This window comes from Mirounga leonina, unplaced genomic scaffold, assembly GCF_011800145.1.
Source record: "Mirounga leonina isolate KUSES-001 unplaced genomic scaffold, KU_Mleo_1.0 Mir_493, whole genome shotgun sequence".
Taxonomy (NCBI): Eukaryota; Metazoa; Chordata; class Mammalia; order Carnivora; family Phocidae; genus Mirounga; species Mirounga leonina.
This window is the reverse complement of record NW_023270780.1, coordinates 3,314,765-3,330,674: the sequence shown is the minus strand read 5'-3', so window position 1 is coordinate 3,330,674 and position 15,910 is coordinate 3,314,765. Positions and strand designations below refer to the sequence as shown.

General features: G+C 42.5%; 1 long non-coding RNA gene across 3 annotated transcripts in view; it reads right to left on the bottom strand.

Moving 5' to 3' along the window:
* LOC118000364 overlaps nucleotides 1-15,910 on the bottom strand; it is a 59,406-nt gene that overhangs the window by 30,225 nt on the left and 13,271 nt on the right. For 2 of the 3 annotated variants that reach the window (XR_004676441.1, XR_004676442.1), the window contains exon 2: nucleotides 10,612-10,735. This is a non-coding gene — a long non-coding RNA (uncharacterized LOC118000364). Of the gene's footprint in view, nucleotides 1-10,611; nucleotides 10,736-10,895; nucleotides 12,820-15,910 lie in introns of those variants that run through there. The other variant, XR_004676443.1, reaches the window with a different exon arrangement.

Genomic DNA, 15,910 nt, shown 5'->3' with positions numbered 1-15,910 from the left:
ATTTTTGATGGCTGAATAGTATTCCATTTTGTGTGTGTGTGTGTGTGTGTGTGTGTGTGTGTGAGAGAGAGAGAGAGAGAGATCTTCTTTATCCATTCATCTGTCGATGGACATCAGACTGGGAATTTAAAGCAACTGTGATTAGTATGCTAAGGGCTCTAATGGATAAAATAGACAGCATGCAAGAACAGATGGGCAATGTAAGCAGAGAGATGGAAATTCTAAGAAAGAACCCAAGAGAAATGCTAGAGATCAAAAAACCTATAATAACAGAAATTAAAAATCCTCTGATGGGCTTAATAGTAGCCTAGACACAGCTAAGGAAAGAATCTCTGAGCTTAAGGACAAGAATCACATTCAAATTCTCCTCAGAAACCATGCAAGGAGGAAGAGAATGGAGTGAAATATTTAAAGTGTTCAGAGAAAAAAAAAACACCATCTTAGGATTTTGTACCCAGTGAAATTACCCTTCAAAAGTGTAGGAGAGGGGCACCTGGGTGGCTCAGTTGTTAAGCGTCTGCCTTCAGCTCAAGTCATGATCCCAGGGTCCTAGGATTGAGCCCCCGCATTGGGCTCCCTGCTCCAAGGGAAGCCTGCTTCTCCCTCTCCCACTCCCCCTGCTTGTGTTCCTGCTCTCGCTGTGTCTCTGTCAAATAAATAAATAAAATCTTAAAAAAAAAAAAAAGAAGTGTAGGAGAAATAAAGAGTTCTCAAAAACTGAGGAAATTTGTTGCCAATAGACCAGTCTTGCCAGAAATGTTAAAAGAAGTTCTTTAGAGGGAATGAAAAGTATATATGTCAGAAATGTGGATCTACATAAATAAAGGAAGAGCTTCTGAAAAGGAATAAGTAAAAGTAAAATTAAAACTTTCATTTTTCTTATTCTTAGTTGATCTAACAGATAATAAGTTGCTCAGAATAACAATAGTAATAATGTGGGGCATCTGGGTGGCTCAGTAGGTTAAGTGTCTGCCTTCGGTTCAGGTCATGACCCCAGGGCCCTGGGATCAAGCCCCATGTTGGGCTCCCTGCTCAGTGGAGAGCCTGCTTCTCCCTCTCCCTCTGCCGCTCCCCCCTGCTTGTGCTTGCGTGTGTACTCTCTCTCTCTCAAATAAATAAATAAAATCTTTTTAAAAAATAGTAATAATGTATTGAATTATGTAGCAGGAAGAATATCAGTAAGGGCATAGTTGAACTCAACAACGCCAACAATCAACTGGATATACTTGATATCTATAGACCACTTCATCCCACAACAACAGATTAAACATTCTTCTCAAGCTCACAGGAAGCATTCACCAAAACAGACCACATTTGGGGCCATAAAAAAAACACCTTAACAAATGTAAAAGAATAGAAATCATACAGTGTCTACTCTCAGACCACAGTTGAATTAAACTAGATACCAAAAACAGAAAGAAAGCTGGAAAATCCCCAAATACTTGGAGATTAAACAACATACTTTTAACTAACACATGTGTCAAAGAAGAAATCTGAAGCAGAATCTTAAAGTATTTTCAACTAAATGAAGATAAAAAGACAACTTATTAAAATTTTTGGAATGCAGTGAAAGCAATGCTTAGAGGGAAATTTATGGCATTAAATGCATATATTTAAAAAGAAGAAAGATCTAAAATCAATCACCTAAGTTTTCCAAACTGAGGTTGGCAGAATGGCTCCTGCAAAGAAGGGTGTCAAGAAGAGGGGCCATCCTGCCATCAATGAGCCAGTGACCAGAGAACACACCATTAACATTTACAAGCTCATACATGGAATGGGTTTCAAGAAGCGTGCCCCTTGGGCACTCAAAGAGATCTAGAAATTTTCCATGAAGGAGATGGGAACTCCAGATGTGCGCATTGACACCAGGCTCAACAAAGCTGTCTGGGCCAAAGGAATAAAGAATATCCCAGGGGCACCTGGGTGGCTCAGTTGGTTAAGCGACTGCCTTTGGCTCAGGTCATGATCCTGGAGTCCCGGGATCGAGTCCCATGTCGGGCTCCCTGCTCAGCAGGGAGTCTGCTTCTCCCTCTGACCCTCCTCCCTCTCATGCTCTCTGTCTCTCATTGTCTCTCTCGCAAATAAACAAAAAAAACAAAAAAAAAAGAATATCCCATACCATATCCATGTGTGGTTGTCCAGAAAAAGGACGAGGATGAAGATTCACCAAACAAGCTCTATCAGTGGTTACCTATGTACCTGCCACCACTTTCAAAAATCTATAGTTAATGTGGATGAGAACTAACCATGATTGTCAAATAAAGTTATAAAACTGACAAAAATTTAAAAAGAAAAAATAAATCAAATCAATCATCTAAGCTTTCACTTTAGGAAACTAACAAAAAGAAAAGCAAACCTGAGGTAAGCAGAAGAAAAGAAATAATAAGAATTAGAGCAGAAAGCAATAAAATTGAAAACAGTCCATCAATCAAAAAAGCAAATGAAACCAAAAGCTAGTTCTTTGATAATACCAATAAAATAAAAAGGAAAGGTAATACAAATTACTAATATCAAAAATGAAATGGGGACCTCACTACAGATCCTAATCACCAAAAGGATAATAAAAGAATACTATAAGGAACTCTATGCCCACAAATTTGATAACCTAGATGAAATGGACCAATTCCTTGAAAGACACAATCTGCCAAAACTCACACAAGAAGAGAGATAGACAATCTGAGTAGGCCTATATCTGTTAATGAAATTGAATCAGTAACTCATAAGCTTCCAAAACAGAAAGCAATAGGCCCAGATGAATTCTACCAAACATTTTTCTTCTACCAAACATTTAAGGAGAAATTATACCAGTTCTATATAATCTCTTTCAGAAGATAGAAGCAGAACAAATACTTCCTAACCCATTCCATGAAGCCAGTATTACCCTAATACCAAAACCAGATAAAGTCATTACAAAAAAAGAAAAAAAACACAGATCAATATCTCTCATGAACATAGATGCAAAAATCCTCAACAATACATTAGCAAATCAAATCCAACGATGTATGAAAAGAAATGTATATCTTGACCAAGTGAGATTTATCCCACATATTCAAGGCTGATTCAACATTTGAAAATCAATTAATATCATCCATCAAATCAGTAGGCTAACAAAGAAAAATCACACAATCTTATCAATAAATGCAAAAAAAAAAAAAAAAAAAACCATTTGACAAGGGGTGCCTGGGTGGCTCAGTCAGTTAAGCATCTATCTTTGGCTCAGGTCATGATCCCAGGGTCCTGGGACTGGGCCCCGTATCAGGCTCTCTGCTCAGCAGGAATCTGCTTCTCCCTTTGCCTGAAGCTCCCCCTGCTTGTGTTCTCTCTCATTCTCTGTCAAATAAATAAATAAAATCTTTAAAAAAAAAAAAAAAAAAGAATACCTACCAAAAAGTTGCAGCTAACATCATGCTTAATGGTGAAAACTAGAAGCTTTCCCACTGAGATCAGGAAAAAGGAAAGATGTCCCCTCTCACACTGCTTTTCAACATCATATTGGAATAGATAATGCAATAAGACATGATAAGGAAATAAACAATATACAGACTGGAAAGAAAGAAAGAAAAGTGTGTTCACAGATAACACAATCATCTATGTAGAAAATTCTAAAGAAGTGACAAAAAACCTCCTAGAACTAATAAGTGATTATAGCAAGGTTGCCAGATACAAGTTTAATATACAAAAGTCAATTGATTTCCTATATACCAGCAATAAACAAGAGAAATTTCAAATTAAAAATACTTGTTATAATAGCATCACCCAAAAATGAAATACTTAGGTATAAATCTATCAAGATTGTATAAGATCTACATGAGTAAAGCTACAAAACTCTGATGTGAGAAATCAAAGAAGAACTAAATAAATGGAGAGATGTTCCACATTTATGAATAAGAAAACTGAATATTATCAAGATGGCAGTTCTTCCCAATTTGATGTGTAGATTCAATGCAATCCCAGTCAAAATCCCAACAAGTTGTTTTGTGGATAGCAACAAACTGATTTGAAAGTTTATGTGGAGAGACAGACTCAGAATAATCAACACAATACTGAAGGAAAAGAACAAGGTTGGAGGACTGACACTACTCAACTTCAAGACTAAAGCTACAGTAATCAAAAGTAATCAAAATTTTACAATAATCAAAGTTTGTTCTTACTGGTGAAAGAACAGACAGATAGATCAGTGGAAAAGAAAAGACAGCCCAGAAATAGACTCATGGAAATATAGTCAACTGATCTTAACAAAGGAGCAAAGACAACAAAATGAAGTAAAGACGGTCTCTTTAACAAACAGTGCTGCAACAACTGAACATCTGTCTGCACAAAAATGAATCTAGACACAGACCCTACACCTTTCACAAAAATCAACTCAAAATGGATCACAGACCTAAATGTAAAATGCAAAACCATAAAACTCCTAGAAGACAACATAGGAGAAAATCTAGGTGAACCTTAAGTTTAGCAGTGACTTTTTAGATACAACACCAAAGCATGATCCATGAAAGGAAAAATTGATAGGCCAGACTTTATTAAAATTAAAATTTTCTGCTTGGTGAAGAGACACTGTCAAGAAAAGGAAAAGCCAAGCCACACACTGGGGGAAAATATCTATAAAAGACATATCTGATAAAGGACTGTTATCCAAAATATAAAAAGAACTTTTAAAACTTAACAATAAGAAAATGAACAAGCCATTAAAAAATGAGCTAAAGGGGAACCTGGGTGGCTCAGTCGGTTAAACCTCTGCGTTCGTTCAGCTCAGGTCATGATCCCAGGGTCCTGGATGGAGCCCCATGTCAGGCTCTCTGCTCAGCTGGAAGCAGCCTGCCTGCCCACTCTGCCTGCTTATGTGCTCTCTCTCTCTCTCTCTCTCTGCCAAATAAATAAATAAATAAAAATTAAAAAAAAAAAAAAGCTAAAGACATTAACAATTATCTCACCAAAGAAGATGTAGAGGTGGCAAATAAGCATATGAAAAGACGTTCCTGGGTGGCTCAGTCAGCTGAGCAGCCAACTCTTGGTTTTGGCTCAGGTCCTGATTTCATGGGTCCTGGGATAGAGCCCCACATCAGATTCTGCACTCAGTGGGGAGTCTGCTTGAAGAAATATTCTCTCCCTCTGCCCCTCCCCCCACTCACTTGTGCTCTCTCTCTCTCTCTAAAATAAACAGATAAATCTTTAAGAGGGAAGAAAAAAAGAAAAGACACTCCACCTCATATGTCATCAGGGAGATGCAAATTAAAACAATGAAATAGCACTACACAGCTGTTAGAATTGCCAAAATCCAGAAGACAGGATATGGAGCAACAGGAACTCTTCATTCATTGCTGGTGGGAATGAAAAATGTTACAGCCACTTTGGAAGACAGTTTGGGGACTTCTTAACAAAATTAAGCATACTCTTTTTTTTAAACAAAGATTTTATTTATTTATTTGACAGAGAGAAATCACAAGAGCAGGGGGAGTGGCAGAGGTATAAGCAGGCATCTGGCCGAGCAGGGAGCCCGATGCGAGGCTCAATCCTAGGACCCAGAGATCACGACCCGAGGTGAAGGCAGACGCTCAACCAACTGAGCCACCCAAGCACCCCTAAAATTAAGCATACCCTTACCATACAATCCAGCAATCATACTCCTTGGTATTTCCCCAGAGGAGTTGAAAAAACTTAAGTCCATATGTTAATAGCAGCTTTATTCATAATTGCCCAAACTTAGAAGCAACCAAGATGTTCTTCAGTGTATAAATGGATAAATAAACTGTGGTACATTCAAACAATGGAATATTATTCAGCTCTAAAAAGAAATGAGCTGCCAAGCCATTAAAAGACACAGGGAAAACCTAAATGCATATTAATTGGTGAAAGAAGCCAGTCTGGGGGTGCGTGGGTGGCTCAGTCATTAGGCGTCTGCCTTCGGCTCAGGTCATGATCCCAGGGTCCCAGGATCGAGCCCCACATCGGGCTCCCTGCTCAGCGGGAAGCCTGCTTCTCCCTCTCCCACTCCCCCTGCTTGTGTTCCCTCTCTCGCTGTCTCTCTCTGTCAAATAAATAAAATCTTAAAAAAAAAAAAAAAGAAGAAGAAGCCAGTCTGAAAAGGTTACATGATGTATGATTCCAATTATATGACAATCTGGAAAAGGCAAATCTATGGAGACAGCAAAGAGATTGGTGGTAGCCAGGAATTAGGAAATATGGAGGAATGAATAAGTAGGCAGTGCACAAGGGATTTTTAGGGCAGTGAAACTACTCTGTATGATACTAGAATGGTGGATACAAGTCATTATATGTATGTTCAAACCCATAGAACGTACAAGACCAAGAGTAAACTGTAATATAATCTGTGGACTCTGGGTGATAAAGATGCATCAGTGTAGGTTCAGCACGTGTAACAAATGTACCCTCCGGTGGGGGATGTTGATAACGGGGGAGGCTGCACATATGTGGGGGTGTGGAGGTGGGGGCATATGGGAAAATCTCTGTACTTTCCACTCAGTTTCATCTAAAAATGCTCCAAATAGTCAAATCTATTTAAAAAAACAAAAAAACTATGTTCATCATCTCGCCCCCCACCCCCAACACAAATTACAAAGCTGACCTTTTCAGGGTTCTTGGTTTCAAACAATAAAATTCACTCAGGCTTATTCAAGCAGAAAGGAAATTTTATTAAAATAACTGAACTGGGGCACCTGGGCGGCTCAGTTGGTTAAGCGTCTGCCTTCAGCTCAGGTCATGATCACGGTGGGGAGTCTGCTTCTCCCTCTGCCTGCCGCTCCCCCTGCTTGGTGCTCCCTCTCTCTCTCTGTCATATAAATAAAAATAAAAATAACTCTGAACTCATCTGTCTACTTCAGTTTTGCCCCAATCTAATCCACCCTTTCCATTCAGCCAAAATGAGCATTCTAAAATGCATTCTTAAAAACCCTGCAATAGGACGCCTGGGTGGCTCAGTTGGTTAAGCGACTGCCTTCGGCTCAGGTCATGATCCTGGAGTCCCGGGATCAAGTCCCGCGTCGGGCTCCCTGCTCGGCAGGGAGTCTGCTTCTCCCTCTGACCCTCCTCCCTCTCATGCTCTCTGTCTCTCATTCTCTGTCTCAAATAAATAAATAAAATCTTTAAAAAAAAAAAAACAAACCTGCAATAGATCCCATTTGTTCTTAGGACAACGTTTAGACCTCTGGGAGCTGCTGTCGGCGCTATGCCACACCCCGTGGCCCACCCTGAATATCAGCTCCAGACTGCTCCCATGCACACCATGGCTTCCAGAGGCTCTGTCTCTCAGCCCACCCGAGGCCATTCTCTGAGGAGCCCGGGACGGACCAGAAGTGGAAGGAACTAAGGTTCCCAGGTGCAACCGCCAACCAATGAGGGACGACAGTGCTGGATAAATGCCCCGCCTTCCGGACCAGTGTGACAACTCAGAGGCCTGTCCCCACACTCTCAGGCATCTCCGGTGGCACTGAGCTTCAGCTGCCCAGAGCAGCACCCTGCTGGTTAACACTTTCTTCCCTTCCGCTTATTTCCCCATTCTTTCGTTGTGCTTTCTGTAACCAACTTCCAAATAAACTACTTCTACTTGCCTTGGTTTCTGCTTTTGGGGTACCCTAACATAAGACAGTCCCCTTACATGGCTTATAACCCTTTCATCGTCAGGCCTCTGCTTCCTTTTCCAACATTAGCCTTTGCCATTTCCCAGTTTGTACTCTGTTCTCAAGGGGCCAACAACTTCTTTTAGTTCTCCTCTAGGCCCTTGCACACACTATCTTTCTCCTCTTAGAACACTCTGTCTCCTACTCTTCATCAGACTAACTCCTATTCAACGCTGATATATCTGCTTAAACATCACTTCCTCCAGGAAGCCTTCCTGAATTTCCAAGCTCAGGTTTTATATTCCTTCCATTGTTTTCAAGGCATCCTGTTCTCCCCCAAACACAGTACTTGTCATATCATTTTGAAAAGTTTCCTTAATTCTCTCCTGCCACCAGTACTCTATGTTTCAGGAGAGCAGAGACCATGTCTTTCTTGTTCATCATTGCACCAGAACAATCTAGCACAGTCCCAGGCCCAAAGTGAAACTTTATGAATAGGCCTGGCACATGAGAGGTGCCAAAAAAATGTTTGTGGAAATGAAAAAGAAAGAAGAACCAAAACGGTACTCAAAACAAGGTGTAGCGTAACTTGGCTAAACTGACGGGACACAGTCCAGAGAGGGGGCATGAGTGATGGCGTTTGACTTCCTCTGGCTTGAGTCACTCTGTGGAACACAGAATGGCCCGACCTCCAACTCCAGAAATCATGGGGACAGCTCTCAATAAAAAGGACACAAACTACCTAGGTCTCTGGATGGTGTCACTGTCAAAATAATTCATAATCCATGAACTGACTTAGAGTTAGCCTGAATAATTTGGCAGCAAGCCCACCAAGTCTAATAACAAATTTCTATAATTTGGCAACAGTACAGACAGGCCGTATCAGGGCAGGCTCACTGTTGAGTCAATAGCACAATAAAGTCCAGTCCTGTCCTGCAGCTCTCCTCCAAGTGGTGACAGGGACTGGCAGCCAGCAAGGCGGAGAAGGTGTGGTCCTTGTTCCAGTGTTGTAGAGATGATTGATCCCTCCTCTGCTGAGAACTAGTCACACATGCCCACCAGGCTGCAGGGGTGCGGGGCGGGGGTGGGGTGCCTTGCTACCGGAGCTCCTGGCTGGGCATCTGCTTTCCAGCACTGCTCTACACCATGCGAGGGGCACACGCGTCTCTGGGGGCCAGCTGGCAGCCTCTGCCACATTGCCATAAGTGACATTCTAGGAAACGGAAGTGATCTGACAAGCCCTGGGATTTCCTTACCAATACAGCTACAATAGCTTCATCACATCGAATGGAGACAGAGTCAAAGATGGACATTGCTCGCCTCCAACAGGCACCTTTGCAATGTTCTCTGCCCTCGCTGGTTTCCCCGCCTTCAAATTCAGCCTGCTCCACCCTCAACCTCCACTTCCAATTGATCATACGTTTGCTTTCAGAATAACTGCTCTAAATTCAAACCTGCCCCACCAATGGCCCCCAGCGCCTTTAGGGTGAAGGGTCCATTCCAAAGCGTGACATGAGAGGCCCCCCAGGTTCTGGCTTTGGCCTCCCCTCCAACCTCATGTCCTGACACTCCCTCTCCTGCTCTGTGGTCCAAACTACCTGCAGTTTCACACGGCAGCAGGCCACCTCATGCCTTCATGCCTGCACACAGGCCATGCCCCTATCTGGAATGCCCTCTCCCCTTCTCTTGGGGAGCCCCTGTGCTGTCCTTCCAGGTCCAGCTCAAGTGTCTCTTCCTCCGTGAAAACTTCTTTGAATCCACTTCCCCCACAACCACAGTTAAACATTTGTCCTTTGAGCCCCCACTCATCTTTGCACATACATTGATCATCACACTTGTCACACAACACTACACTTACTTGTTTATACGTCTGTCTGACCTATTCTATTAGGCCAGGCTTTTCTTCACTGTGCTTTCAGAGGCTGACATAATATCCAATATGTCCTAGGAACTCAAAAATATGTTTGATGAATGAATTAATGGATGTAGATACATGCAAAGGAATCACAAGTCATGCAGAGTGAATCTTGAGAGGTGACCTTTTGTTGCTTATGGAAGCCAACGGAGAAAGTTAACATCTCCAAGCCAATAAATATGCCTCTGGAGCCTCTCATTCCAATGCGCTTGTGACTAGAAAATTCATAACCAATTTCATTCTGATTTCAGATTGGGCTTGGGAGTCAAAACAGTATTTTCTCATTTCCGCTGATCCTTTTACACATGGTCATAAGTTTAAACCGAATATGCAAAACTAACTCAGACACCCAGATGGAACAGCCAGCAGGAGCAATCAATACAGAGAATGCACACCCAGTCTAAATAACTTGCCATGGATGAAGATGAATTCAAATTTTAAATTTTTTAATCTCTTCTTTATAACAAGAACCAGATAAAAACTGGTAAGCCGGTTTTATTAAAAAACTTTTAGAAAAAAAGCTGAATAGTCACGCTTTTTCTCAATTAAAATGCCAATGCTGATACCAAAAATAAAAGTTTTCTAAGTAGCAGAAGATAATGAATTACTATAACTTTTCCTAGTCTGACTATTTAATCTTTTATCTAAATCCTATGTCAAATTTTGATGCTTGAGTTTAACTATATATTTGCAGTCCCATCCTTCATGGCTCAGACCTGCCAATTTTATTAACCAGGAAGATGCTAGGAAATAACATCAACTGAGATATAATATGTATCAGGTACTATGTTGGATGCTTTATATATATAATCTTTTTAAATCTCCCTAACAACCTCATAAGGAAGTGCACTAGACCCTGGTTGGGTTTTAGGCTGCCCAGCATCTACCCCAGGCATACATTTGAGGAATCCCCTGTCCCATGAGTCTTGCTGGAAGCAGTCTACCTCCCTCTATAAAGGCTGGAAAGCCAGGTACTCACTTTCCAAGACCCCCTTGCAACTGGAAGTTAGCAAGGGGCCCTGGGCCAGACTGTCAGACAGACTGATCCAGACTTGAATCAGAAGTTAGTGACCCAGAAAGGCAGGAACTATAAAGAATCTCTGCTAATTAGATTCTTACCTATGTCCACATGGAATAGGGAATCCACTGAAGGGAAGATATGAGGGACAAAGAAGCCATAGGCCAACACGAACAGTATAAGGAATCCAAGAACTGTGGAGTGCAGTGGTTTCTTCTAATGTCACTGGTCAGAATAAAGAAAAAATAATAAGCGCAAATTCTTGCATTTTACCCTTACAACATGGACTAAAATCCAAGACTTTATATAACTTAAAAAATAAAGCTCTCTTATGTATATTTTCCCATGATAAAAAAAAACCCTCAAAAGTTTGATTATGGGGCACCTGGATGACACAGGCTGTTGGGTGTCGGACTCTTGGCTTCGTCTCAGGTCATGATCTTGGAATCAAGGAACTGAGCCCTGCCTCAGGCTCCATGCTCAGCACAGAGTCTGCTTGGGATTCTCCCTCCCTCTCCCTCTGCCCCTCCTGCTCAAGCTCTCTCTCTCTCAAATAAATAAATCTTGAAAAAAGAAAAAGGTTTGATTCTGTGGGTCACCAGATTAAATGTTGAACTGACAGTCTCACGGTATGTTTTGTGCGAGATTTAGAAAGAACTGAACACTGAGTACTGGAATTGGGAATGTGCCAGCATTTGGCTGACTCAGAGCACTCAGAAACCTCACTCTGAGTCTTCCTCATCAGCCACTCCCTTCTTGTCCAATGAGATGCTTTCAGCCCATGATCCTGCACCCAGAGGGAGGCACATTGCAAGGGTCAAGCCAGGTCATCACCCACTCCACCCACAATGACGCTCACTGTCTCTGAGCCTCTAACTAGAGTAGAGATCTCAGATGCCCTAAAGAGCCAATTATAAGCTCAGTCTCCTGAGCAGCCTGTGAAACAGGCTTTGCCCTTGTTCCAGTGTTGTCGAGATGATTGATCCTAAATATCAAGAGGAAAGAGGGATGCTGCCACAGAATGAGGCTGGGAACAGGCTGACTGGATCCAGAAGATCCTTGGGGTAACTCCCAGTAGGGGTGAGAGCATTTTAAATTATACAAAGTTTAGTTGCATTAGGTTGTGTGGGAGGAATTTTTTCTTTTGAAAGTATAAATATGGGAAAAAGGAATTAGGAAAATGTTAGACCAACCACCAAAGGGATGGACTCCAGCAGTTGTTTGGTTTGGTTTGGCTCCCCAGCATCCAGATTTCTTTCTCATGTTTGGAAATTCCCCAGTCTTAAAAGTTTTGGTGGATTGGAAGAACCCACCTCTCCTATAGAAGCTGAACTACTACACACTTGCTTCCCCAGACTGCTTCACTGCTAGGGAATAGCAGATGACCTAAATTCTGTAAGCAGACACACCTTTCCCCCATTGAATTAGAAATTAGTGATGCTAAACAGCACAGACCGTAGAGAATCCACCGTATCATCAGGCAGAAGGCAGCAATGCTGAGCTCCCACGAGCTAGGGGTGCCAACTAGCAGCCAGCATCCAACCACTGGACATTGTTATGTCCACCAGACCATGGTGTGACATACTTGAGCTTCGATCCTGGCAGCTGCCTTACCTGACTTGTTCGTACACATTTTCCTTTCTTGAGATGTGGTAAGCTATCCAATACCTTTCTAGTAAATTCTTTTCTGCTTAAGTGTACGAGTAAACCTGTAGTTGGTTTGTCATGATACACCAAGATCTCTGATGCAGATGATTATTACCTCATGGAAACCAAAACTTTAGAGAGGTTAAAATGACCCACAAAATGAGACAGAACCAAGGAGTGGCAGGGCTCCATCCCTCTCGTCCATTTGTTTTCCATCCCAGCACACAGCAATATCCAGAACTGGAATGTTTCTCTTTGTGAAGAAAAACTGTTCAAATCAAAGATGCTGTTGCATTAACGTGGAGAAAAATCGTTCACAACATTTTACTGGGAGATTAGGAAAAAATCATTTTTTTTCCAGAAACATTTCCTAAATTCTGCTTATCAGAATCCACAAGAGTGGAAAGCACTGGAATGTTATACTTCCATCCTTTTCAAAACGCGATGTTTCCTTTCTCGCCAGAGCATGCCAGAAAAAATGTCCCTAAGAAAGCTACGAAAAAGCCAGTGATGTGGTTTGAAGGTTGGGGTTCAGAGCTGAGGGCCAAGCAAAACGGTGGTTTTACTGAAGCACGGGGACAGGACCCGTGGGCAGAAAGGACTGCTGACCAGGGATTGTGAGGATTAGACACTTTGGAGTTGGGGAAGTTTCCAAAAGGACTTTCATATGCTAAAGAAGACACACAGGATCCCGGAGGCCTGGCTATTGTCAAGCTAAGGTTGTTTTTCCCTCTAGCAAAGCGTTAATTATTAAGACAGTTGGGAGGAATGATATCCTGGAGGAAGGTCATACTCTGCCTGCCTCAAGTATTTGTCAATGGGCTGCAGGTTATAAGGCAATTTAATTTTATCACATTTCTTTTGCCTTTGCTCCCCACATCAAAAGGACAGCATCTTTTTCCTCCTGCTATAAACTAGAAACTGTCTTCTGAATAATTAATTGACTAAAGGGACATAACTCCAGGGAGGCTCAGGTTCCTCTCTATCATTAAACAATTGTGGGAGGTGCACAAACTCCAAATCCACAAGGCCAGCCCTTTCACAAAAACTCGGGAGTTGGCTGGGTGACTGTTTTTGAAATAACAACACCCAGCCTCTTCCTCCCAAAAATCTCTGGACTAGTCACGTCTTGCACAGAGTGGGCACCCAATAAATACTGAATGAATGAAGACATCTTCGTCATTCCTATGTTAAGAGTTCAGGGGTGCTTGGGTGGCACAGTCTGTTAAGTGTCTGACTCCTGGTTTCGGCTCAGGTCGTGATCTCAGGGTTGTGAGATGGAACCCTACGCCCTGCCCCTCTACCCCTCCCACTCATGCTCTCTCTAAAATAAATAAGTCTTAAAAAAAAAAAAAAAAAAAAAGAGGGCGCCTAGGTGGCTCAGTCAGTTGAGCGTCTGCCTTTGGCTCAGGTCATGATCCCAGGGTCCTGGAATCGAATCCCTCCTCATGCTCCCTGCTCAGCAGGGAGTCTGCTTCTCCCTCTCCCTGTGCCCTTTCCTTCTGCTCTCTCTCTCGCTCTCTCTCAAATAAATAAGTAAAAAGCAAAAATCTTAAAAAAAAAAAAAAAAAGAAAGAAAAGGTGTTCAAAGCCATCTAATTTGGAGTTCAGATCCTGTAGAGAGCAAATGGAGTCCCTCTGGTCAAGCAGGGGCCTGCGACAAGCACTGACGCGAGCAGTTCAGGTACCACAGCTAGGAGATAGCACCAGACCCACATCAGCTGACTTCCCAGAAATGATAAGGAGCAGAACCACAGGAGGTCTGCAGAGACCCAAAACTGATGAAATCCCTTCAAAAAGGGTAGGGTTTTGGCTGCAAACTGTCAGACTCTTCAGACCTTGACCCCTCTATGTCTGACCACTTTAAAAAGGCAACTGCTGCCGAAGGCTCTGCCAGATCTCTGAACAGAACTGAGATCCTTCGCTGCTTGAACATCAGAAGCAGCGAGTTCGGAGAGCTGACCTGGACCAGACCAAGGCCTTATCTCAACTGTGCGCCCACAGATCGACTTCATGTTCGGTTCCTTAACTGCCTGCACCCTTCTGTTAGCTTGTTTGTTGTGTGGCTTGTCTTCTCTCCTGCTCCATGTGCTGTGTAAGAAGCCAGGTTTAATCCCATGGTGAATGGTCATTGAGTTTGGAATCCTGAACCCGCTTTATCATTGCGATTTACCTTTGCTTTATGAGTGAATAAAGCTGACACTGTGGAAAGACACAAATCCTGTGTGCGCCTTCATAGTGCTCATGACAGATCCAAGTACATGAAGGATCTAAAAATCAGAAATTCTTTTCCTTTCTTTTTTTGTATTTTTGTTTTTGTCTTCTTTCATTTCTTTTGTTAATGCCCAAATTCCATTCCCTGATGTTGTTAGTGCTGAAGAAGATGAACTGGGTGCAAATAAGGCATGACCAACAGGGCCAGACTTTCTAAAGTATGCCTACAAAAGCAGAGAGCTCAGGCACAAGGATGAAAAGCTCTGGCCCAGAAGGGAGGCTGTTTTCAGCCATTGCTGATGGTTCTCAGAGAACACATACTAATAGAATTAGACATACTATTTTCTTATCCCTGAGCTAAAAGAAAGGCAAGAGCCAGCATTCTCAGTGTCCAAGGTTCCCCTCTACCTACGAGTGGGGTGGGGGATAATTTATATCAGATAAATATTTTCATCCTGTCCAGGATCAATATTCAGTGACTCTGAAGACAAACCTACGACCTACTCTGCACCACAAGCTCCCACCCCTGCTTCTTATCCACCCCCACCCCCTTTCTTTTAGTTAAAAAAACAAAACAAAACAAAAACCAACTTTCTGGAGGCACAGTGTAGGCAGAATAATACCTTCCTCCCCTGCACCCCCAGGCCCTCATCCTAATCCTTGGAACCTTCGACTCCTATGCTGCAAGAGACTTTGCAGAGGGATTAAGATAAAGGGCCTCAAAATGGGGAGATTATCCCAGATTGTCCGTGTGGGCCCAATCTTATCACATTAGTCCTTAAAAGCAGAGAAACTTCCCTGGCACTGGAGAGCTGAGAAAGGAGAAGACTGGCGGGGGGAGGAGGTTCAATTTCTACAACAGCAAGGAATTAAATCCCACCGATAACCTGAATGAGCAAGAGAACTGGACCTCCCCCAGAGCCTCTAGAGAGGAACACCGCCTGTGCACACCTGGATGTTCGCCCCGGGAGACCAGGTCAGACTTCTGACCTACAGAACTGTAAGATAATAAGTTTGTGTTATTTAAGCATCTCCATTTGTGGTAATTTGTTATGGCCCCAATACAGTACTAACACAAGATGTAAGCCTCCACTTGAGAGTTATTCAAGTTCCCTTTAGGAACAAGTATGTGGACACGCCAAGGGAAATGAGCCTGCTTTTGTTGTTGCTTCTGCTGGTTTTGTCATTTGTTTCCCTGACCAAGTATAAAGTCTCTGTGACTGCTAGCATCTTCTTTCCTGTGTGACACTCCTCCAGAGTGAGTGGGCCATTGAGCCATGGCTGTGGGCAGGGCCATGTCTGAGCTAATAATGAATGGCATGGATGTTTCTCCTCCACGAATCACAGATTGTTGGAGCTGGTTAGGGGCCCTGAGATCATCTAGTCCAATCTTATTTTATAGTTGGAAACCAATGCCCAGAGAGTTAAAATGACTTCCCAGGAACACACACACAAAAAAACATTGATGTTCAGCCCCTATCCCCAGAGATTCTGATTCAATTGTTCTGGGGTAGGGCCTAAGTATTATTTTTAAAAGCC